This window comes from Mauremys mutica, chromosome 18 (genome assembly GCF_020497125.1).
Source record: "Mauremys mutica isolate MM-2020 ecotype Southern chromosome 18, ASM2049712v1, whole genome shotgun sequence".
NCBI lineage: Eukaryota > Metazoa > Chordata > Testudines > Geoemydidae > Mauremys > Mauremys mutica.
Genome location: NC_059089.1, coordinates 1,225,733 through 1,251,549, shown reverse-complemented (window position 1 = coordinate 1,251,549; position 25,817 = coordinate 1,225,733). Strand labels below are relative to the sequence as shown.

Below are 25,817 nucleotides of genomic sequence, written 5' to 3'. Positions count from 1 at the left end.
TTTTAATTATTTGGGGAGGTCCCAGGGTGTTCGGGGCAGATTATGAGGCTGTTCCCTTTTGAGATAAAAACTAAGAAATGCAGGACTAGAGAATTTTTTTAGAAATCTGGGATTTAGATATTTTATTTGAAGCAAGGGGGGGGGCAGCTGAGATTCTGAGAAGGTTTTTGTTTGCAAGAAGCAACATTGTTTGATCTGTCATTGTACCAAGGGGGGAGATGGTTGTCTATAAAGGAGAATGAAGACTAAATGCAGCCCATGAGGATGGGATTTGAACCCTGCGTGCAGAGCACAATGGATTAACAGTCCATCACCTTAACCACTCGGCCACCTCATCTGAGCTGCTAAGACAGGGACAGGAGGAGAAATCTAAGGCCGGCAGAGATAGGGCCTGTCCTGGGTCTACCCTCACTTGAAACTGGGGGGTTTCAAGGTGAGGACCCGCATGCCACCATGTCAAAGGTCTCACCCCCACTTTGAGCTTGTGGGTTCAAAGATGGGGACCCGCATGTATTCTGCCACCATGTCAAAGGTCTCACCCCCACTTGGAACTGTTGGGCTCCAATGTGGGGACCTGACTTGGTTTCCCTTTAAACTACCATGTCCTGGTCTGCACCCTCACTTGAAACTGGGGGGTTTCAAAGTGAGGACCAGCATGTCTTCCCCCCCACCCCAAAATCCTAGGGTAGGTCTCCCCTTCGGCTGCCACCACCCGGTCAATTCCGTGGGCCGGGACACCCCTGTTTCCCCCCTTGGGAACACAGATCAATTCACAGAGGAGGAACCTTCCCCCTCCCCCCTCTTCCCTCTCTCCAGCCTGCTCCGGAGACAGAGATGCCTGGATTCAAACGCCTTGAATCTCTACACACAGGGAAGCAGCCCACTTCCCCCTCCCCTTCCCCTGAATTTCCCCAAGGGAAGGAATTAACCAAGTCCAAAGAAAAGAAAAGAATTTATTAAGATAACAAAAGAAAATACAGAATCTCTATGAGCCCAAGCTGGACACTCATAGGGTATAACCTTATCAATCTCTGGAGAGAATCCCCTCTCCCCCTTTTCTCAGTAAAAGCAATATCAGCAAACAGGAATAAAGCATTTCCTTTAGCAAACACACAATTGCAAATATAGAAATCAAATCATAAGACTAATTCGCCTTTCTAATTAATACTCACTATTAATTAGTAGAAACTACTCCAGGAGAACTTGGAGACATGACTGTCCTCTGTTAGATCCAAAAAACAGTTCTCACACAGACAAAGGCTTCCCTCCACAGAGATTTGAAATTATCTCGTCTCTGATTGGTCCTTTGGTCAGGTGGTCACCAGGTACTACATGTTAACCCTTTCCAGGGAAAAGAGACCTTAACCCTGATCTGTTTATTTATGACAGGGCCACTAAGGAGTTTTTAAATACTAAGCATAAGCAGGGGCTGAATGAGCTCCTCCGTCACATCTAGTGAGGAGCTGGGGGAAGACTTCAGGAACAGGCCGTGTTTGCATAGACACCCCTACTCTGCCTAGCTATGCAGCATGGTGGGGCCGCTTCCCCAAAATGACCAGTTGTGGATGGTGGTGGGTTACAAATCACTTTAGCATTGAGTGCAATGAAATGTTATTCTCCTCCCTGTACGATTGAAGGGCAGCGGAACGTACCTAGGCCGTCCTGACGGAGGGGTGGGTGGGGGAGGAATCGCTTTCATTGGACGGCAGAGAAGTGATTGAGGACGTCACCCTAACCCAGTGGTCCCCAAACATTTCACACTGCGCCCTCGTGTCCATGGCTGTGGCCCCTCGGAAGCCACGGTCGAGAACCGGGGCTGGGAGTGGGGCCGGTGCTTGCTGGGGAGAGGGGTGCAGACAGGGGTAAGGGGGTCGAGGCCGGGCTGGGAGCCAGGGGCCCAGGCTGAGGGTGGGGTTGGGGAAGAGCTGGGACAGAGTGGGGCTCAGTGGGGCTCCCTCCCTGCCCTCCATGGGGGCTGGCTCAGGCCCTGAGGTGCCCCCATCAATCTTCCTCTGTGTCCCCCTAGGAGTCATGCCCCACATTTTGGGGACCACTGAACCCTACTCGCTAAGCAGGGGCTAGTGATGGCAAAGCCCAGGGAAAGGGAGAACAAGTGCGGGGGCCCCAGTACCGGAACCCTGCCCCCCCCACTTCTGTGTGTGACTCCGCCCCCTTCCACACCTTCCACCCACGGCCCCACCCACTGTCACCTCTGTTCCACCCCTTCCCCCACTGGCCCCACCCTGTCACTCCTTTACCCCGGCCCCGCTGCAGCGCCGAGACCAGAGACGCTCTGTGCCCCTGCTGCAGCCCCCGGGCCGTAGCAGGCAGTGGGAGCTCCTCCAGCCCTGGGGCTGACATGGGGGAGACTTTCCCAGGGGGGCCCAATTTGGCCAGGGCCCCTAGTCATGGGCCCCACTGCCCCCTTGGCGACGCAAGGTTTGGGGAGGCTGAGCCCCCCCGAGCCTCCATTACGAGCCGCCCAGGCTACCTCTGCTCAGTGGGTGGCCAGTCTCCCTGTGTCTCTGCTGTTGGTGCTGGGGAGCCTGGCCGGCCTTAGGGGTGGGGACCCAGCAGCCGCCCAGGGCTCCAGGGGGTCAAAGGGCACCGTGTGGCCGTGCAAAGGTGCTCACTGCTCTCCCCTGCCCCAATGCTCCTCCGTGGGCCCACAGAGAGTGGGGGGAGCGAGGAGCAACACTATGTGCTCCATGCGTCCTGGTCACTTTCCCCACCTGGGCTGGGCTGTGAGGGGAGCATCAGAAGCTGCTGCTCTCTGCCCTCCCCTGACACAGCCCGGCTGAGGAAAGTGACCTGGATGCAGGGAGCTCGGATGACGTCCCTTCTCGCCCCCCTGCCCCTGCTAGAGAAGGCTGCTGTGTGGTGTCTCCATGGCTGCACTTTCAGCGATGCAGGTTTCTCTCTCCCGTTGTTCCAGGGGCATCCTACTAGATTGCCAGCTGCTTTTCAACTTCTGTGTGTGTGTGTGTGTGTGTGTGTGTGTGTGTGTGTGTGTGTGTGTGTGTGTGTGTGTGTAGAGAGTGTGTGTGTTGGGGAAGAGTGAGTGTGTTGAGCTAGGTAGGAGCAGATCATTATTATCCCTACTTGAAAGAGGGAGAAGCTACATGTGAGAAAGAAGAATTGACTTGTCTGAGGTCACACGGCCAGTCAGTGGCAGAGTTGGGAATAGGACCCAAGAGCCCTGATTTTCAAACTAACCATCGGATCTTGAATTTCAGACATTGAATGACCTGAGTAAAGTGCTCTCAGATGAGCTCCAGACCAACAACAGTGCACAGGAATTATTCAGCAAGTATTTGAGGAGAACTGCAATGTTAGAGAGAATCATGAACTGCTCAGAGACCATTAATGCAGAGAAGCAGCAAAATCCATCAAACACAGAACTGGTTCTGACTTATTTCCTTGGTCTTAAAAGGGACCAACAAGGACCTGAGTCTCCTCCCTGTCAATAACCCCCTGCTCAGCCAATCAGGGTAGAGACTGAGGACGGGAGGCTGAGGGTTCTCACCAGACAGCCCAAAGGATGGCCCAGGTCACTGATGGGGATCACTGCCCGAGCACTATTTCAGCCCCACATTTTTGTGTGGACCTCCCACAGTGGGAGCTGCAGAGCACTCCCCGCAACACACACACACACACACACACACACCTCCTGGTGTTGGGAGGGGAACAGGAGAAAGGACAAAAGAAGCATGAGAAGAAGAGAAAGGAGGGAGGGATGGAGGGAGGAAAAGGTAAAACAAAAAGGACAAACCCCAATGTCCCCAGTGATTCTAAGGGACAAAATCCCAGGTGTGGAATAAAATTCTGCCTCATTAAGCTCATGTTTTCCATGCCTAGAATTCAACTCCCACCAGATGGATCAGACTGAACCGGTTTCAAACCCCCAGGAGGCTCTTACCTTCTAAACAGGGACGGCTGTTTTCTAGTAAAATCACTATGACGGAAGGAGAAAACTCGAAAGAGGTTCCTCCTGGCGCTCACGTCCGTGAACCCGAATAGTCTCTCAGTCCTCAAAGAGAGACCTGGAGAAGGAGACTTGCTGAAGCAAAGCCACAGGGGTCTCTGAGGTTTCCCTGGCCCCTCGTCCCTGTCCTGCCTCCCTGATGTCAGCATCTCTCTGTGAGGTCACCACCTCCCCACCACCTTGGACCAATAGTCTGAGGTCCTGCAAAAGGCCTTTGTGATGTCACTGCCACACCCCTCCCTTGCTGGGCTAATGTCCTGCCCCTGGCCAGGCACTTTGCAGGTTTGAGCTACTCCCTGTGGATCACCCCACTCAAGGAGCGTTCGTTCTAGGCAGCAAGCCGGCTAGACAGGGAAACATCAGACGCTGCTCCCAATGCTACACTCAGTTTTTCAGAAATTATGGCCAGAAGAGACCATTAGAGCATCTAATCATAGAATCATAGACTATCAGGGTTGGAAGGGACTTCAGGAGGTCATCTACTCCAATCTACTGCTCAAAGCAGGACCAATTCCCAACTAAATCATCCCAGCCAGGGCTTTGTCAAGCCTGACCTTAAAAACCTCTAAGGAAGGAGATTCCACCACCTCCCTAGGTAACCCATTGCAGTACTTCACCACTCTCTGAATGAAAAAGTTTTTCCTAATATCCAACCTAAACCTCCCCCACTGCAACTTGAGACCATTACTCCTTGTTCTGTCATCAGGTACCACTGAGAACAGTCTAGATCCATCCTCTTTGGAACCCTCCTTCAGGCAGTTGAAAGCAGCTATCAAATCCCCCCTCAGTCTTCTCTTCTGCAGACTAAACAAGCCCAGTTCCCTCAGCCTCTCCTCATAAGTCATGTGCTTCAACCCCCTAATCATTTTTTGTTGCCCTCTGCTGGACTCTTTCCAATTTTTCCACATCCTTCTTGTAGTGTGGGGCCCAAAACTGGACACAGTATCCAGATGAGGCTTCACCAATGTCTAATAGAGGGGAATGATCACATCCCTCGATCTGCCGGCAATGCCCCTAATTATACAGCCCAAAATGCCGTTAGCCTTCTTGGCAACAAGGGCACACTGTTGACTCATAGCCAGCTTCTCGTCTACTGTAACCTCTTGGTCCTTTTCTGCAGAACTGCTTCCTAGCCATTCGGTCCCTAGTCTGTAGCAGTGAATGGGATTCTTCCGTCCTAAGTGCAGGACTCTGCATTTATCCTTGTTGAACCTCATCAGGTTTCTTTTGGCCCAGTCCTCTAATTTGTCTAGGTCCCTCTGTATCCTATCCCTACCCTCCAGCGTATCTATCACTCCTCCCAGTTTAGTGTCATCTGCAAACTTGCTGAGGGTGCAGTCCACACCATCCTCCAGATCGTTAATGAAGATATTGAACAAAACCGGCCCCAGGACCGACCCTTGGGGCACTCCACTTGAAATTGGCTGCCAGCTAGACATGGAGGCGTTGATCACTACCCATTGAGCCCGACGATCTACCCAGGTTTCTATCCACCTTATAGTCCCAGTCATCCCAGACCCAGTCCATTCATCCAGCCCATACTCCTTTAACTTGCTGGCAAGAATACTGTGGGAGACTGTATCAAAAGCTTTACTAAAGTCAAGGGATAACACATCCACTGCTTTCCCCTCATCCACAGAGCCAGTTATCTCCTCATAGAAGGCAATTAGGTTAGTCAGGCATGACTTGTCCTTGGTGAATCCATGCTGACTGTTCCTGATCACTTTCCTCTCCTCTAAGTGCTTCAGAATTGATTCCTTGAGGACCTGCTCCATGATTTTTCCAGGGACTGAGGTGAGGTTGACTGACCTGTAGTTCCCCGGATCCTCCTTCTTCCCTTTTTTAAAGATGGGCACTACAGTAGCCTTTTTCCAGTCATCCAGGACCTCCCCCGATCGCCATGAGTTTTCAAAGATAATGGCCAATGGCTCTGCAATCACATCTGCCAACTCCTTTAGCACCCTCGGATGCAGCGCATCCGGCCCCATGGACTTGTGCTCGTCCAGTTTTTCTAAACAGTCCTGAACCACTTCTTTCTCCACAGAGGGCTGGTCACCTTCTCCCCATGCTGTGCTGCCCAGTGCAGCAGTCTGGGAGCTGACCTTGTTTGTGAAGACAGAGGCAAAAAAAAGCATTGAGTACATTAGCTTTTTCCACATCCTCTGTCCACTAAGTTACCTCCCTCATTCAGTAAGGGGCCCACACTTTCCTTGACTTTCTTCATGTTGCCAACATACCTGAAGAAACCCTTCTTGTTACTCTTAACATCTCTTGCTAGATGCAACTCCAAGTGTGATTTGGCCTTCCTGATTTCACTCCTGCATGCCTGAGCAATATTTTTATACTCCTCCCTGGTCATTTGTCCAATCTTCCACTTCTTGTAAGCTTCTTTTTTGTGTTTAAGATCAGCAAGGATTTCACTGTTAAGCCAAGCTGGTCGCCTGCCATATTTACTATTCTTTCTACCCATCGGGATGGTTTTTTCCTGCAACCTCAATAAGGATTCTTTAATCCTTTAGAGGATTGGAACTGATTTCAGTGAAGGGACATGTTTGCTAGGTTTTTATGCATTTGCACAGGAAAACATTGAGTGTTTCTATTCATTTCAGGGATCCCTATTCAGTGGAACTCCTGAACATAATGGAAATGCCATTATTTTTGTTGAAGGAAGAGGTTTGTAAGGGGGCACTTGGATTTGAACCAAGGACCACTTGAACTGTAGACAAACATTCTACCGCTGAGCTGTACCCCCATGACTGCTGTGGGGGTAAGTCAGAGATCTTAAAGATTTTGAAAGACAGGCCCTGCCTCAGCAATCTCCTCTTCTGTTCCCAGACCACAGTGCTTTAAAAATGGGGTTTGATTAAACTTATAGATCCATGTAAACACCACAGCTTGCACCCCCACCCCCATAGCTTCCCCCAGTGACATAGCTACCACCTCTCGGGGAGATGGATTAACTACACGGACGGGACGGCTCTCTCCCCTCCGCTTAGAGCATCTTCATTATTTATGAATAGCTGGGAAATAACCTCCTGAATGGACAGTAACCAATTTATCAAATATTGCTGGGTCTGCATTCAATATGGGTACCTGGTCGTATTGGCTGGATTAGTAGGAGCATTGCCGGCAGATCGAGGGAAGTGATTATTCCCTTCTAGTCGGCACTAGTGAGGCCACATCTGGAGCATTGAGTCCAATTTTCGTCCCCCCCCCCACTACAGAAACAAATTGGAGAGAGTCTAGGGGAGGGCAACAAAAATGATTAGGGGGCAGGGGACTTACGAGGAGAGGCTGAGGGCAGGGCTGCCCGGGGGGGGGCAGGTGGGGCAATTTGCCCCAGGCCCTGCAGGGCCCCCATGTGTATACAGGATTCTAGAGTATTGCAACTTTTTTTTATGGAAGGGGCCCCCAAAATTGTTTTGCCCCAGGCCCCCTGAATCCTCTGGGTGGCCCTGCCCCCTCCACCCCCTTGACTCGTTCTCCTCCCTCTGAGGCCCCACCTGTGCTCCGCCCTCACTCCCATTGGCCACTTCCCACCCCCGCTCTTCCACTGTGGCTGAGGCCTGCTGGTCCACCTTCCGCTCGCTCCTCTCCTCCCTGAAGGCCTCCTTGTGCCTCTCCACCCCCTACCCCAAGGCCTGCCTGCTGCCCCCACCCCCTCCCCTGAGACCCTCCCTGCCCCCCACCCCCACCTCTCTGCCCCTCCCCTGAGACCCGCCCTGCCCACCGCCTGCACCTCTCTGCCCCTCCCCTGAGACCCACCCTGCCCACCGCCTGCACCTCTCTGCCCCTCCCCTGAGACCCACCCTGCCCACCGCCCCCACCTCTCTGCCCCTCCCCTGAGACCCGCCCTGTCCACCTCTTTCCTCGGTCGTCTGTTGTTATTCCTTGAAACACCAAGGATGGAATTAAAAGCTGAGTTTACTCCAGGGTGAGGAAAGAAAGGAGCCACCAACCCCCTGACAAATCTCAGTGCCCCAGAGAAAACCTGCCCCCTGCTATTGCAATCACTGATGTGCTGGGGATATGGCAGGAAAGGGACTGTCTGAATGATCAAGGCAGAAAATGGACAACAATCTACAGCAACGTCATTGACCACAAACATACTCTCCTCATGCTCCAGCCAGAAGGGAAATGAGCAGGAATTCTTGCAGTTCAGCCATGGACACACTTACACAATGGCACAGCAGTGTGTGTGCTGGGGGAGCTAGTCTGAGGAAACAACTGGAATTGATCACTCAGTGAGAACAGAACTAGAGTGCAGTGAGAGCCACATCTCAGCCAAGTAGTTGTGGCTGAGTGGTTAAGGTGACGGACTAGAAATCCATTGGGGTCTCCCTGCGCAGGTTTGAATCCTGCCAACTATGGAGAAAATTGTGGTTCTTTAGTTTCAAGGGAGCTGGGTCTTGTCTCACTCTCAAGCTGTGTCTACACTATTGGGTAATGTGGCTTTAAAGTGTTTTAATTAAACAGCTGTTGCATGTCCACACTATGCCCCTTGTGTCACCAGAGCACATCCACGCTAGAATCTTGGATGGCCACAGAGAGCAGTGCACTGTGGGTAGCTGTGCAACTGGCTGCAGGGTGTTTTGGGAAGGGTTTGCAATGCCTCATGGGCCGGTACAGCATCACATGATGCAGGTTTCTCTATCCCACCATTCCATGGGCATCCTACTAGATTGCCAGCTGCTTTTCAACTGCGGTGTGCGTGGCGGGGTAGAGACTGTGTGTGTGTGTGTGTGTGGGGAGAGGGAGTGTGTCAGCACACTGTCTCTATGTTCAGACAGCTGCTGCAAGCAACCAGTCCAGGGGGAGGGGGCAGCCCCCACATCAGCCCCCGCTTCCCTCACTGGCTCAGCTCAGCACAGCAGCCTCTGTCACACACACACACACACCCCGCTGCTGCTGAGCTCTGTGTCAGGGGTGCTGGAACAGGGGGTTTAAAGGGCCGTGGCCCCACCACTCTTAACTGGCTGTTAGGACAAATGATGGAGGGGGGAAAGGGGAGTCTTGGGGGGGGAGAGGCATTCTGTGGGTGTGGCCTCGGGGGGAGAGGTGGTGTGAGTGTGGCTCATTGGGGAAGGGTTTTCATGGGAGTGCCACAGTTCAGACAATAGTGACCCCCCCCCCCCACTGTAAGGAAGCTCCCGCCGCCCCTGCTCTGTGCTGGTAGCGCGGGAGAGAGCAGCGTTCCAGGGCAGTGATATGCTCCCCAGGGCTCCACCAGGGGCGCTTGGGAGGCTGCAGGGAGCCCTGGGCCCTTTAAATCACCAGCCTGGGGAAGCCGGGCTGGGCTGGCACAGCGTACCCGCTCTTGCCAGTACCCCATACCGGAATGTACCAGCTTACGTTCACCTCCGGAAGGTCCTCATGTGGATCAATAGCTGGTTAAAAGCCAGGAAAGGGTAGGAATAAATGGACAGTTTTCAGGATGCAAACAGGTAACTAGTGGTGTCTGTACTGGGACTAGTCAACATCTTCATAAACGAGCTGCTGAACAGGGAGATGACAAAATGTGCGGATGATCCAAAACTACAGAGGATAGTTAAGTCCAAAGCAGACTGGGAGGAGCTAAAAAGAGGTTTCACAAAACTGGGTGAAAGGGCAACAAAACGGCGGATGAAATTCAATGTTGATCAATGCAAAGTGATGCACATTGGCAAACATGATCCCAACTCTACATAGAAAACGATGGGATGTAAAATAGCTGTTCCAACTCAAGTGAGAGATCTCGGAGTCACTGTGGATAGTTCTCTGCAAACATCCACTCAATGGGCAGTGGCAGGCAAAAAGCGAACAGAATGTTGGGAATCATTAAGAAAGGGACAGAGAATAAGAGAGAAAATCTTATTGCCACTGTATAAATCCATGGTACGCCCATGTCTTGAATACTGTGTGCAGATATGGTTGCTCCATCTTAAAAAAGATGTATTGGAATTGGAAAAGGTTCAGAAACGGGTATGGAGTGTCTGCCATATGAGGAGAGAATAATAAGACTGGGACTTTTCAGCTTGGAGAAAAGCTGACTAAGGGGAAATATGCTAGAGGTCTATAAAATCATGACTGGTGTGGGGAAAGTAAATAAGGAGTGTTACTTATTCCTTCTCATAACACAAGAACTAGGGGTCACCAAATGAAATGAATAGGCAGCCCGTTTAAAACAAACAAAAGGAAGTATTTTTTCACACAACGCACAGTCAACCTGCGGAACTCCTTGCCAGAGGAGGTTGTGAAGGCCAAGACTATAACAGGGTTCAAAAAAAGAGCTAAATCAATTCATGGAGGACATGCTCTGAGCCAGGATGGGCAGGGATGGTGTCCCTAGTCTCTGTTTGCCAGGAGCTGGGAATAGGCGACAGGGGATGGATCACTTGGTGATTCCCTGTTCTGTTCATTCCCTCTGGGGCACCTGGCTTTGGCCGCTATGGGAAGACAGGATACTGGGCGAGATGGACCCAGTCTGACCCAGTCTGGCCGTTCGTATGTCCTTACGTCCTTATGCTCCTTTCATAAGATGCCTGGGATTCTGCCTCACAATGTGTCCCTGAGATCTCAGCCAAAATGCCCCAGACAGACACACACTCTGGGCTCCTGAAGCCTCGGACACCCACCTAGTGCCCTATGGCTCATCCCTGACCCTTGCTGCTGCTCCTTGCTATAGACTGTGAAAGGAGCGGAGGCAGCGCAGGAGCCTTCTGGGGACGCAGCTCTGAGGCTTTGGGGAGACACATTGTCTGAGACATCAAAGCGCTGCAAACCCTGCAGCCACCCCCTCAATCCGGGGCCTGTTTCAGCCCTGAGTCTGGGCTACCGCGATCCCTCCCCCAGAGCAAGGCTCCCACAGATTACAGCCTGGAAATAGGCGTGTGACACTAACTCCTGTTCTCCCTGACAGGGCCTCCCCTAGACCAAGTGCCTCTCCCAGGCAAGAAGTGTCTTCGGTGCCCCCCCCCATATGTTAAAATTTTGAATATCTTATTTTTCATTGCATTTGTAGCTCAGCTCATGATTTTGACGCACAATTTCGACGCATGATTTTCTCTGTCATATAAGATGATAAATTTGCAGGCTAGGTTCTGTAAACCTGTATTTATTCATGCCATATATAAGCAAATAAAACAAACGCATTTTCTTTAAGCATATAGAAACTTTTTAATTTTGACAGTAACTGAAATGTACTAACATCTAGAAATGGAACTGTCACTAGCACAGGATGGGCCGGTATTAAATAGTGTTACAGTAGGAGACAGCGTTAGGATGTTAACCCCAGGCCTTTAGTTGAAAGGTCGCTTCTCTCACCTTTCCCCCATGAACTGAAGCACAGCATTACAGAGCTCCAAAGATTGGCCAATGGCATTTCCAAGTGCTAAAATAGCAAGCGATGTCGGTCTCTCATTGGCCATCAGCGACTGAAGATGTGGTTTAATGAGCCGGAGCTTCAAGGCGAGGGTGGCTCTGTCCACTGCCTTCCGTTGCGCTGCTGGGCCCCAAGTCCCTGGTGGCCAATATGTGACGCTGGGAGAAGAGAGTGGGGTGGCAAGTGGTGGCAGGACTTTTGCCACCAGGGTCTAGCTGCCCAACTTCCTCCTGGTACTGCTGGCCCCCCGTCGCCTTCAGGTAACGCAGGAACTAAGGCAGGAATAGGGTGAGGAAGCAAGTAAAGCCGAGCAAGGAAGGCAAAAGTGAATCTTGTCTTCATGGGCCACTCACAATGACGTCCTTTTTCTGTGCCACAGCTGACAACAACATCCCAGACAGAAAAGCAGAAGCCCAAAAAGAAACCGAGCAGCTGCTGAAGTAGTTCAGTTGGGAGCGTGCTAGACTAACAGGCTCTTCTATCCCCCTTTGTGCACGGGTGGGATGTTTTCTGAAAGTGCAGCAGTTCCTTTAACTGCCACGAGTCCCTCATTTCAGGCTATGCAGCAGGAAAAGGCAGCATGGGCTTCTGCACCGAGTTGGCCCACCTGACTTTCATTCTTCTCTTGCGCTTTGTCAGCAAGGGGAAGAAAAAGAAGCTCTCCCTCAAGCTTGAGTCACAAGGGCGACGTAAGGACGACTTCCTGAGTGCCCGCTCCAGTCCTCTGTTCTGCCAGCTGACCTATTGAAGGGCTGCCACCACTTTCTCCAGGTTTGTCCATCGGTCTGTGCCACGGTGAGCAACAGCCAAGCAGATGGAGTTTCTGTAGTGCAGTGGTTATCGCATTTGCCTACCACGCAAAATGTCCCTGGTTCAAAACCAGGCAGAAACATGCTGGCTTCCTTTTGCCAGATCCCCTTGCTGTTCAGGAAGGCCTCCTCCTTCTCCTATTGGCCTGTCCCTGGGATAACTCCAACCCCTGCATGACAGAGGGTGCTGACCGCAGTGGAGAAAGCACCTTGGCGTCAGGCTGGAGAACCTAGAGGAGTGCGGCGTGTTACTTTTTGGAGGCTTGTGGCTTGGCCTCCTCTGCTGTTGGAGGTTGGCCGGTGGAGGCCGGCTCTTCCTGCTGGCCTCCTCTGCGTGACTTGCCAAAGGAGGAAGTGAGGCAGGAATGGGGGAAAAGAGGAAAGTGGAGCTGAGGAAGGCAGGGCAGAAGCTAAGCGCCTCACTGTGGCTAAGAGGGGTTAGTAGAGCATCACCATTCGTTCTGCAAAGCCGGGGGAGGTGCGGTTGGCTGCTGGGAGGCAGAATCCTGTGCCTGCCTGTTGGCTTCCCAGGGGTGGCTCCTTGCAGCCCAGGAGAAGCGGGGTTCTGGGGGGAAGGAAAAGCAGCAATGGCGAGGCTGAGTGGGCTCCTTTCTGGCCAACATGGTGGGTTTGGGAGTTGCCTGTAAGCCGTAAGTGGACTTGGTGGAGTGAAAACCGCTGCTCCATTCTGGCTGACCTGGGGGCGCCATTGATGACATGGGAGTGGGGGCAGGGCACTGGCTGTGAGCAAATGGGATCCAGGAAGCCCCAGCCTGCCCCTCCAGGGGCCGAGTCGTCTTCTTCTCTCCTGCCATGGGGAGCCCGGCCTTAAGCCTGCCCAGCATGTGCTGCAGCTCGAGCATTAAGCCTTCCTGTGGCATAACCGAACTACGGCCTAGTGTAATCAGGTGTAAAGTTTAGATTGTGAATTTATCTTTAATTTCCATGGTAACTTACTTTGATCTTTTATGCCTACCACTTATAATCCTTAAAACTCCATCTTTCTGTAGCTAATAAATCTGTTTTATGAAACTGGTGTATTTTCCTTGAAGTTCTTGGGAAATCGCAGCTCCGTTACAAGGCTGGTTCATGTACTATTCACAGTGAGGGAGGGGTGGGCTCTGCGTAATAAACTCACACTGATCAGGCTTCTGATTAAGGCAAGATAGTATGATCCAGGGACGCCAGACTGCAGAGCTGGGGGGAATTGGCGGGAGGCTCTCTATCATTAGTGTTATGAGTGGCTGGGAGAAGCATTCATGTAACAGTTGGATGTGTCCCTACCTGTGGATGTCTGTGTAAGTGCAATATCTGCCAGAGATTCACAGCTCTTCACAGCATCATCGTGTGAGAGGGAGCCCAGGCAGTGGGACACAGGGCTCAGGGGTCCCACTGTTCAGGTTGCATCCCATAGATCCCATCACAGACTTTCAACAACCACAGCAGATGTTCACTGAAACAGTGAGAGAGATGCCAAAATAGTGATCTCCAGTGCCTGCAGACATCAAACTATCAGGAATTCTGCGCACAGAGAGGACTCTGCTAGTGGAAAATGCCTGTGGAAAAGACCCTTCTGTCCCCAGCTGTGGTCGTACAGTCGTTAGTGCTCTGCGTTGTGGCCTCAAGAGCCATGGATGCAAGTTGAGTTATGGCGACCTTTTCCTTGTCTCCACATTTCTTAGGTGCCTCCTTCCAACACTTGTCAGAAAAAATGACCGGTTTCTTTTGGAAGCATTGCAAGGCAGAGGCAGTCTTCTCTGTTTCCCCAAAAGATTGACCAAAAGGTGGGAGGAATGGACACATTTGGCAAGGCACTACTGGGTGCTGCATCTCTAACCTCCACTTTACCTGGCAGGTGCCTCTGGGACTTTTCTCCCAGCGGCTCCATTTTTCATCAGTGACAATCAAAAGGAAGATGACATGACATCCCCAGCGAATCACAAGGACGTGTGGCACAGGCTCTCGTGTTGCAGCAATTGCAGTTGAAGCAACCACCATGCTAATGCCAGTCACAGCAGCCTTTTCATCAACTCCAGGCTTGTGATTTGATTCTTTCCAATGTTTCTCTCCAAAGAAACTTTTTCCTTAGCAAGCAATTACTTGGATAACAAGGGAGGTCTCTTCTGTTTCCCGGAAAGACACAGGAAAATGTGAGCAGAGGAGACAAAGCCATACAACAAGGCACCACTAGGAGTTGAACCCAGGATCTCCTGTTTACTAGACAGGTACTTTAGCCAGCTAAGCCATGGTGCCTGCTTCAAGAAAATACTTGCAACTGTTCCATTTGATGGTCCAGGACAACACCTGCAAATTCCAAACTACAGACGTTCCCCATTTCCCTCAAGACTTGCAAGGAAGAACTGTCAGGCCAAGCCAGGATCTCCTGGTTACTAGGAAGACACTTCAGCCAGCTCTTCCCAAAGATCACTATCCAGAGACCTTTAAACAGCCACTGCAGATGTTCACCACAAAAGAGATGCCAAAATGGAGTTCTCCACTGCCTGCAGCCATCATGCTACCAGGAGTTCTGTGGGAAAGGCTTTGGTAGAGGCTCTTCTGACACCAGCCGTTCTCATATACTGTTTAGCACTTTGTGTTGTGACTTCAGCATCCAGAGATGCCAGTTCAGTTAGGGGACATTTTTCCTGTCTCCACATTTGCCTAATGGCTCCTTCAACACTTGTCACCAAAAAGACCTGTTTCTTTTGCAAGCGATGTACAGCTAGGCAAAGGCAGTCTTCTACATTTCCTCAAAAATCACCAAGCTGTGGGGAGAGGAGACACATTCAGCCAAGCTGGATGCTGAATCTCCTCTTTCTTCAGCAGGTGTCTGTGAAGAACATAAATCTCCATTGTGTAGAGGAAAAGAATAGGAGTTTATTACACACAGCGCTGGCGGAGTGGGCTTATTAGGCTCAGGGACATTATTAATTAATTAATTACAATAAAATATATAGATTTTCCATGGGTGGGGGAAAGTGACGGCGTAGGCAGTTCCAAACCCTGGGATAGGTTTTGCAGCAAGACAAGATAGCACAGTAGCCAATGGTTAACAGGTTACATAATGTCTCCACCCATGGTCTCAAGTTAGCAAGTTAACATTTCATTAATACTTTGATAATATGTTATTAGTATAAAATATATATGTTGAATTCTGATTTGAGGTCCATAGGAATGGAGCAACTCCTTTGATTGTCCAACAGGTACATTCCTAGGTGTTAAAGCAAAGAAACAGTGAAAGTATATGGCAATAAAGATAGTTTTCTGTGTGTCTTTAGGCAGGCATTGGTCCCTGGGAAGGGAGGTGGAAGGATGCCATATCTTATACTGACGTGCCAACTTTTCATAAACTCAAGGTTGGATCTGTGGGAAGAATGTCTCCCTAGAGAAGAGACTAACACAATAGGAACAGGGATTCTTTGCTCAATCTGCAACTCTGAATAAGACAATTATTTAGTTCTTAGCTCCAACACCTGGCAATTTGCTGACCAGGCCTATCTTAGCAAGCAAGGCTTTCTGTTTACTCAGCTTTCTCTTAGCTGATCACTATTTGCTAGGCTTCTGGTCCCTTGACCATACTCTGGACTTTGGGTCTGGAAAAGAGGTGGCACAATCCATAGACCAGGTTGTTATATAAAATGCACATGGATTTTAACCTTTCACATCCAGTAATGGCAAAGTTCTTGGTTCAGGCTTGTAGCAGTGATGGAATAAACTGCAGGTTCAAATCAAGTCTCTAGAGTACATCCCCCACTGGGATGGGTCATTCAGTCCTTTGTACAGAGCTTTAGTTTGTAGCAAAGTCCCTCCAGAGGTAAGAAGCAGGATTGAAGACAAGATGGAGACGAGGCATCAGCATTTTATAGTCTCTTGCCATGTGGTCTTTGCTTTCTTTGTCCCAAGGACACTCTTATCCAGCAGGTGGCACAGAAAACCTTAGCGTTCTCTCCATAGGCAGATCCCTGCAGACCTTGCTGAGTCACAAGGCGTATCTGCCTTCTCTCAATGGGTTGATTGTATAGCTGATGGTCCTTAATGGGCCATCAAGCAGGCTAGGCAGAACTGACACCAACTTGTCCAGGGTGTTCCCCAGAAGCATATCACAAGTTTGAAATACTGACAGCATAGAGCCAATATTAATAACGTCAACTACAAAAATGATACACATCTAGAGATAGCATAATTATAATCAGCCAATCAGAACCTCTCCATAGATCCCTTACACGACAACCTTTCTACAATATTGGCTGCAAATATAGAACAGTGGTTGCAATGGTGATCTATACAGTTACAGATCATGTCAATAACATCACAGGAGCTGACATGGCATCAGTGAGACTGATATTGGAATAGCCTCCAGTTTTGGTGTCCTCATTTGAAAAAGATATTGTGAAATTGGAGCTATAGCAGCAAAAAGCCACCAAAATGTTCTGAGGGCTGGAGAAAAATGCCTTCTAGTGAGCTATTGAAAGAGCTCAACCTGTTTAGCTTATCAAAAGAAGATTGAAAGGTGATTTCACTGAAGTGTTGAAGTGCCTTACTGGAGAGAAAAGATTAGGTATTAAAGTGCTCTTGAATGGAGCAGAGAAAGGCATAACAAGACCCAATGGCTGGAAGGTGTAATAATTCATATTACAACTATGGCACAAATATTCAACAGTAAGGATGATTCACCATTGGAACAAGCTACCAAGAAAAGTGGTGGATTCTCCATCTCCTGATGTCAGTCAATGAAGATTAGATGCCTTTCTGGAATGTGTTTGCCCCCAAAATAGCTATTGTGTCATACAGGAGGCCTGTGATATGCAGGGGGTCAGATTAGATGCTCTAATGGTCTCTTCTGGCCATAAAGTCGACTAATTTCTGAAAAACTGAGTGTAGCATTGGGAGCAGTGTCTGATGTTTCCCTGTCTAGCCGACTTGCTGCCTAGAACGAACGCTCCTTGAGTGGGGTGATCCACAGGGAGTAGCTCAAACCTGCAAAGTGCCTGGCCAGGGGCAGGACATTAGCCCAGCAAGGGTGGGGTGTGTCAGTGACATCACAAAGGCCTTTGGCAGGACCTCAGACTATTGGTCCAAGTTGGTGGGGAGGTGGTGACCTCACACAGAGATGCTGACATCAGCCAGGCAGGACAGGGGCGAGGGGCCAGGGAAACCTCAGAGACCCCTGTGGCTTTGCTGCAGCAAGTCTCCTTCTCCAGGTCTCTCTTTGAGGGCTGAAAGAGTATTCGGGTTCACGGATGTGAGCGCCAGGAGGAACCTCTTTCGAGTTTCCTCCTTCCCTTTTAGTGATTTTACTAGAGACCAGCCGTCCCTGTTTAGAAGGTAAGAGCCTCCTCGATGTTTGTAACCTGTTCAGTCTGATCCATCTGGTGACAGTTGAATTCTAGGCATGGAAAACATGAGCTTAAGGAGGCAGAATTTTATTCGGCACCTGGGATTTTGTCCCTTAGAATCACTGGGGACATTAGGGTTTGTTCTTTTTGCTTTACCTCTTCTTCCCTCCTTTCTCTTCTTCTCTTGGTTCCTTTGTCCTTTTACCTGTTCCCCTCCCGACACCAGGAGGGTGTGTGTGTGTGTTGCGGGGCAGTGCTCTGTAGCTCCCACTGTGGGAAGTCCACTCAAAAATGTGGGGCTGAAATAGTGCTCAGGCAGTGCCCCACCAGTGACCTGGGCCATCCTTTGGGCTCTCTGGTGAGAACCCTCAGCCTCCCGTCCTCAGTCTCTACCCTGATTGGCTGAGCAGGGGGTTATTGACAGGGAGGAGACTCAGGTCCTTGTTGTTCTCTTTTTTAAGACCAAGGAAATAAGTCAGAACCAGTTCTGTGTTTGATAAATTTTGCTGCTTCTCTGCATTAGTGGTCTCTGAGCAGTTCATGATTCCCTCTAACATTGCAGTTCTCCTCAAATACTTGCTGAATAATTACTGTCACTGTTGTTGGGCTGGAGCTCATCAGAGCACTTTATTCAGGTCATTCACTGTCTGAAATTCAAGATCCGATGGTTAGTTTGAAAATCAGGGCTCTTGGGTCCTATTCCCAACTCAGCCACTGGCTGGGTGTGTGACCTAAGACAAGTCAATTCTCCTTTCTCAGCCTTAGCTTCTCCCTCTTTCAAGTAGGGATAATAATGATCCGCTCATACCTACCTCACGGTGCGTGGAGGCAGGGTCGGCTCTAGGATTTTTGCTGCCCCAAGCAAAAAAAATTTTGGCTGCCCCCACCTCAGCCCTGGGGTCCCCCGTCACATGCTCCTGCTGACCGAGCCCTGGGCTTCCCCCCACCCACAGCCCCCTGCCACCCCAGCCCTGGGCTCTACCCCCCCCGACACCCTGTGCCAACAACATAGATTTGTTCTCCCCAGTCCGCCCAGGCTGAGCTGCTCCCGTTTATACTCCGTCTCCCGTCGGAGCATGCCCAGAGAGGGTGAGTGGGTGTGGCCTCTTCAGCCCACATGGCGCAGTTAACCCTAGCAGTGCCAGGTCAGGGTTGATACACCTCATCACAGACAGCATTTCCCAAATTTGGGGATTAGCTAGGAGATCTCTTCAGGAGTAACCTCCTGTAGGGACTGGGTCACAAATACCTTGGGAACCAAATACCTGGGCGTTTTCCTAGTTCCGAATCACTTGCTGTGGAATTCTATCCCTGGATCATCTGAGACAATATTGACTTAAACAACTGAACTACCCTGTGACCATGTGCACTTACTTCGGTCAGTTGCACCCATTTGGGGTCTGCTGCTGTTCACCTTTTCAGAGTGGAGATTTAAACATACGACTGTTTCTTTGCTAATATGTCCAACAGCTTGGAGTATTCTCTCCTGTTGACTGAACTGCATTTGAATTTTCTCCATGTCATCATGCAAGAATAGGGGGAAAAACAAACCTGAAGTAAAAAAATGGTCATTTGTCTGAAATTTCCCAAAAAATCTGAGCTACATTCTGTCAAACAAAACTAACATGCAGTTATATGACCAAGGAGCCTTCATGAAAGATAGAAAACCCATATCACAGAGAGGTAAAAGACACTTTCATTTTAATTTAAAGTGAAATTCCAGACTGTTACATCTGATGTCTCAGAATCAGGATGAGAGATTCTCCCATGATCCACTGAAACCTGCTTCACCCTGCGCTTTCTCATGCATCCGACGATGTGGGTATTCACCCACGAAAGCTCATGCTCCAAAAGTCTGATAGTCTATAAGGTGTCACAGGATTCTTTGCTGCTTTTACAGATCCAGACTAACACGGCTCCCCCTCCGATACCTCTCTCATTAGTGTTATTTACAGGAGTTTTAGCACCTTCATAATGGGAGAAAAAACAGCCGACCTTCCCAGAAGCGGCTTTGCCATTGAGGGAAAAGGGGATTTGAACGGTGTTTGGGATCCATTTGAAATCCCCTTCCAAGTCTGACACTTTCATCTCCTGCCAGACTGATTCTGATTTAGGATCAAAGACGTGTACAAGCACCATTCCCAAGCATGGACAGCCAAGAACATGACCCCACCAGACACGTTGGGAAGCGAAGGAATACGAAGGGGTGAACTGTGCATGGCTCAGGCACAAGGTAACAGTTCTGGGGTGATGGGGAAGGATGGAATGTCTGAGTCGCCCCATCTCCTTCCAGTGTCACAGAGCCTAAAATGACCCTTATTTCCCTGACACTGCTCCAGCTCTTCATCATATTTAAATATATTTTAAATGAGAAAAAAAGTCAACAAAATAACTGCTGTTCTGCACAATGCAGGGTAATGTGAGAACAACTGGGAATGAGGAAATCTCTCCTCAAAGAGGAACTTGACGTCTCTAACAATAACTTTGCACTGGGAGGAGGAGTACAAATGTGAATCTCCAGGTTTGTTTAGACAAGGAAATGTGATGGTGATTAGGTCAGATCAGGAGGAAATGTGCTAGATAACCCCACTGACTATCCATAGCCCATGTCTTTACTGCAAGAATAGCTGTCTTATTACATCAGGAAAGTGAACTCAAGCTAGCTAACTCCATGGCAACCACAGTGATGAGGCCCAGGTAGATTATCTCAATGTAGCTGGTTGAAGACGCCCCCTATCCCCCCCCACCTGGGGTGATGACATTCCTGGTAGAAAGGACACACGCTCCCATGACTCGCAGGACAATGGAGTTGATACAAAGGACCACAGGATCCACCCCAAAGATGGGTGAGCTTCAAAAGTGGGCAACTCATGTGTGGGAGCTGAGGGACTACAGTGTGCAAAAGATGCAAACAGCCTTAACACTCACTGCCTGGGAACTGTCAAAAGAATTAAAGAAAAAAAAAATCTCCTGACAGCTCTAGAGAAGGTTTTAATGAAGTTTATCTCCTTTACGGATTCTCTGATGTTTAGACAGGCCTGAGCTATGAGTGAAGCTTTTCCCACACTCGCAGCATTCATACGGTCTCTCTCCGGTGTGGACTCTCTGGTGAGAGATAAGGGAGAAGAGGTGAGTAAAACTTTTCCCGCACTCAGGGCATTCATAAGGTCTCTCTCCTGTGTGGATCCTCTGATGCCTAGTAAGGTTTGAGCTTCGGGTGAAGTTTTTCCCGCATTCACAGCATTCGTAGGGTCGCTCTCCCGTGTGCGTTGTCTGATGAGAGATAAGGGCTGATCTCTGAGTGAAGCTTTTCCCGCACTTGCAGCATTCGTAGGGTTGCTCTTCTGTGTGGATTCTCTGATGAGAGTTAAGGGTATATCTCTGAGTGAAGCTTTTCCCGCACTCACAGCATTCATAGGGTTTGTCTCCTCTGTGTATTCGCTGATGCCTACTAAGGGCTGAGGTACGATTGAAGCTTTTCCCACACTCACAGCATTCGTAGGGTCTCTCTTTCGTGTGGATTATCTCATGTCAAATAAGGGCTGAGCGGTAGTGGAAGTTTTTCCCACACTCACTACATGTAGTCTCTCGCTTTTCCGTGAGGATTTTCTCCTGGGACATAGTTTCCTTGAGGTCCCTGTGAGTTCGCTGACAATTAATGGGTTCATCCACTCTCTCCTCTGAGTGGTTTCCCTGCTCTCTCTCTGGTCTGGGGTAATTTTCACCAGCTTTTCCCTGCTCACGGGGGCTGGACACGCTCCCTTTCGCTCTTCGCAGTAATTCCCCATGCGCTTCGGCGAGCTCAGCATCTTCCAGGTGAGGATTCTGCTCCTCGCTCTCCCTCACCACCCCATCACCTGCTAGAAGAGAGGAGAAATCTCAGAATTGGGGATGGAAAGGCAGAGAACAAACCCAAGTAAGTGCTGGAGAAACAGAAAATAAAAATCAGGGACTGAACTCCCCCTAACTCTTCCCCACAGGGGACAGTGGAGGGGATCAATTCTGCTCCCCACCCAGGACTGGCCTTTAGGGGGGGGCCATACGGGTGCCCCACCCAAGGGGGTGCCGGGCGCAGGGTTTGGATTCACACCTGACCTGCTGCCGAGAGGCTCGCTGGGCTGATGAAAGTGGCACAGGGAGCAGATAAGCAGCAGCGTGGGGGAGTGGGAGAGACCTGAGCTGCAGGGGGAAACTGGACGACCAGCCGTCAGAGCCGGGTGACTGCTCCGGAGCAGAGGGGCCCCTCTCCGCCCTGCTCCATGTGTGCAGCTGCTGCTGTTCCTGTCCCCCCAACCCCCCGTTCACCCCCGGAGTCGCCCCGTACACCCCCGACTGGGAGCATCCTCCTGACTGCTCTGCAGGGGGAGGTGCTGACTGATGGCGGGGTGATCCCCTCCCCCCAACCCAGGTACCCGATTTCCACTGAGCTGGGGTGACGGGACGGGGGGAATCTGCGTGTGCTGCTGCCTCTCTGGGGCCGGAGCTGCCGGCAGCTGCTTGTGTCTGAACAAGCCTAGTTCAGGCTCCTGACCCTGGGAACTTTCTTAAAGAGACAGCGCGCTCACTCACTCAGGCACATACTACCGTCACACACACACACACACACACACACACACACACACACACCAGGGCTCCCTGCATCCAGGTCACTTCCCCACCTGGGCGGTGCTGAGACATCAGGAGCAGCTGCTCTCCTGCCCTCCCCTTACACAGCCTGCAGGGAAAGTGACCTGGGTGCAGGAAGCCCTGACATCACTCCTTGCTCCCCTCTCCCAGCCCCCCAGGGCTGCGTGGGGCGGGGGAGCAGCAGTCCAGTGGGGGAGCGAGCAGCAATGCCAGCTGCTTTGTGCATCCAGGTCAGGTTCCCCACGTGGGTGCAGGAGGGGGATGCCGGGGTTAGAGGCAAAGGGGGCACAGTGCAGGGGTTGAGGGCACAGGAGAGTGGTGCAGGGTGTAGCAATGAAGGCCTGCATAGAACCATAAAATATCAGGGTTGGAAGGGACCTCAGGATGTATCTAGTCCACCCTCCTGCTCAAAGTAGGACCAATTCCCAACTAAATCATCCCAGCCAGGGCTTTGTCAAGCCTGACCTTAAAAACCTCTAAGGAAGGAGACTCAACCTCCCTAGGGAACCCATTCCAGTGCTTCACCACCCTCCTAGTGAAATAGATTTTCCTAGTATCCAAACTAGTCCTTCCCCACTGCAACTTGAGGTCATTACTCCTTGTTCTGTCATCTTCTACCACTGAGAACAGTCTAGATCCATCTCTTTGGAACCCTCCTTCAGGCACTTGAAAGCAGCGATCAAATCCCCCCTCAGTCTTCTCTTCTGCAGACTAAACAAGCCCAGTTCCCTCAGCCTCTCCTCACAAGTCATGTGCTCCAGCCCACTAATCATTTTTTGTTGCCCTCTGCTGGACTCTTTCCAATTTTTCCACATCCTTCTTGTAGTGTGGGATCCCCAAAACTGGACACAGTACTCCAGATGAGGCCTCACCAATGTTGAATAGAGGGGAACGATCACGTCTCTCGATCTGCTGGCAATGCCCCTATTTACAGCCCAAAATGCCGTTAGCCTTCTTGGCAACAAGGGCACACTGTTGACTCATAGCCAGCTTCTCATCCACTGTAACCCCTAGGTCCTTTTCTGCAGAACTGCTTCCTAGCCATTCGGTCCCTAGTCTGTAACAGTGAATGGGATTCTTCTGCCCTAAGTGCTGGACTCTGCACTTGTCCTTGTTGAACCTCATCAGGTTTCTTTTAGCCCAATCCTCTAATTTGTCTAGGTCCCTCTGTATCCTATCCCTACCCTCCAGCGTATCTACCACTCTTCCCAGTTTAGTGTCATCTGCAAACTTGCTGAGAGTGCAGTCCACGCCATCCTCCAGATCATTAATGATTGCGGCACAGGAGTGGAGTGCAAGGGCTGGGATGAAGGGGGCACAGTGCAGGGGTTAGGGGCTCAGGAGGGGGCAGGTGTTGGGGTGCACGAGGGGGGCAGAGGTTAGGAATGAAGGGGTGTAGGGATTAGGGGTGCAGGAGGGGGAGCAGGCATTTGGGGCAAAGGGACACAGTGCAGAGGTTGGGGGGGAAGGGAACGTGGGTTGCCTAGGGAGCCCATGGGAGCCAGGGGCACCAAAATGCAAGTTTGCCCCAGGTGCCATTTCCCCAAGGCCGGCCCTGCCCACATTCCATCCAGACACTCAGTAGGAAGGGAGGGAGCTCCAGCCAAGGTGTCAATCATCATCTGTAGGAAGCCAGGAGTGAGATCTGCTGGGGACTGTCCTGAGCTCACAGAGTCTGTGTGGGGAATCCCAGCGGGTTCTCTCAGGCAGTTACAGTTTCTGGGTTGGTTTAATGTTTCCTTACCTGTGCAGGGACTTCCCAGGATCTCGCTTTCCACTGAACCAGGGAGATCCAGGACCCACAGCTCTTCCCCTCGTTCCAGCTGGAAGATCACAGAGGGTTGGGAAACTGGAAACCCTGCTCAAGGGAAAGAAAACAAAGGAGATCAGGGGAATTCATAGGCCATTTATCATCATAAAAAACATTCTATTAGTTTAACCCAAGTCCATTTTAAACAATAAAATCGCAGGGCCAGCTCCCCAGGTGCTCAAAGGTGCAGAACACTCTGCTTAGGAGGGATTTAACTATCCCCATCTTTGCTGGGAACACACACAGCCAGACACTCATTATCAAAGAGGCTCCTAAAAAACAGAGACTGGAACTGCATTTCCCAGAAAGTGAAGACTCCAGACAGAGGGCAAGTGTCCCTGGCACTGCTTCTTGCTGACAGACAGGTCCAGAGCCAAAGAGAGAGTCCAGGGGAAGCTGGGAACAAGAAGCATGGGCTGGGGGGTTCAGTGGAGTAAGGACCAGGAAGGGCAGGGATATCACTGAAGGCAGGATCTCAGCAGCATTAGATGTCAGGAAAGCACATCCTGCGGCATTAGGGAACCTAGCGAGTCAGGTATAAAAGGAGGGAGCATAAAAAAAACATTGTGTGTGGAGAAAGCTGGCAAATTAGATGGTGTAGTTCAAGAGCCACAGACCAATTCTTCTGCCAAAGGAGAATGTGAAAAATAAAAATCAGGCCATGTGACTTCAGGAGGGACAAATTCGAAGATCCAAAGAACATACAGACAGGGCCGGCTCTAGACCCCAGCGCGCCAAGCACACGCGTGGGGCGGCATTTTCCCAGGAGGGCGGCAGGCGGGTCCAGCGGACCTCCCGCAGGCATGACTGCGGAGGGGGCGCTCGTCCCGCGGCTCGGGTAGACCTCCCACAGGCACGCCTGCGGAAGCTCCACTCGTGCCGCGGGACCAGCGCACCCTCCGCAGGCACGTCCCCCGGAGGCACGGGACCGGCGCCCGGCAGCGGGCGGCATGCCGCCCTGCTTGGGTCGGCCGGATTACTAGAGCCGCCCCTGCATGCAGAGAAGAGAGACGGCGGCTCTTGCAGGTGGGGATGGAAAAGGAAGAGTCTCCGTGGTTCATGAAGCCAATTAGTTCATTTTATCATTCATTGATCATTGTTATGTTGATCTCATATGTTATTTTAGATGTAGTCACTGTGTACGGAATAGATTTAAGTTGTAGGTATAGACAGAAGTAAGACAGGTAGAGCCCTGCATGGATACAAAATTTATATCCGCATCCGATCTGCGATCCGCAAAAATGGTCCATGAATCTCTGCAGGTTTTCAGGGCTCTAGGAACAAAATTTGTATCCGCAGCCGATCCACAAAAATGGTCCGAATTCTCCACCAGGAGACGTGATCAAAGCAAAGGGCTAAGGCAATGAATCCTAAAATCTTCTAATATAGGCTGGAAGGGACCTCAAGAAGTCATCTACTCCATTCCCATCGCCCTGCGGCAGGATCAGGTGCCAGAAGTTTGTCTGACCTGTTCTTAAAACCCTCCTGGGACAAGAATTCCACAACCTCTCTTTGTAATCCATTCCAGCACTTCCCTATCCTTATCGCTGGAAAGGTTTTTGTATTACCCACCCTCAACCTCCCTTGCAGCAGATCAAGCCAATTACTTCTCCTCCTACCTTCAGTGTACGTGACGAACAATTAATCACTCCTCTCTTATAACAACCCTTGACATATTTGAAGACTGTTCTCAGTTCCCCACTCACTCTTTTCTCAAAATTAAACATGCTCAGTTCTTTCAACCTTCCCTCATAAGTCATGTTCGAGGACCAGGAGGGCGCTTTTCCCTTCTGAATGGAGATGCGCAAGGTGAGGTCAGAGAAAAGGATCTTGGAGTAAGTGCGACAGGAGAGGATGACTAAGAGCTCTAGCTGCACGGATGGATAGGAAA

The 25,817-nt window shown here is 50.6% G+C and overlaps 3 non-coding genes across 3 annotated transcripts; 1 reads left to right on the top strand and 2 right to left on the bottom strand.

Annotated features, from left to right (window-relative positions):
• Positions 1–250: 250 nt before the first annotated feature.
• TRNAN-GUU lies at positions 251–337 on the bottom strand. The gene has a single exon. It is a non-coding gene; the product is annotated as a tRNA-Asn (tRNA).
• An 11,827-nt stretch (positions 338–12,164) lies between these two features.
• On the top strand, positions 12,165–12,237 carry TRNAG-ACC. Its single transcript has one exon. It is a non-coding gene; the product is annotated as a tRNA-Gly (tRNA).
• Positions 12,238–14,333: 2,096 nt separating this feature from the next.
• Positions 14,334–14,407, bottom strand: TRNAT-AGU. Its single transcript has one exon. It is a non-coding gene; the product is annotated as a tRNA-Thr (tRNA).
• Positions 14,408–25,817: the final 11,410 nt, after the last annotated feature.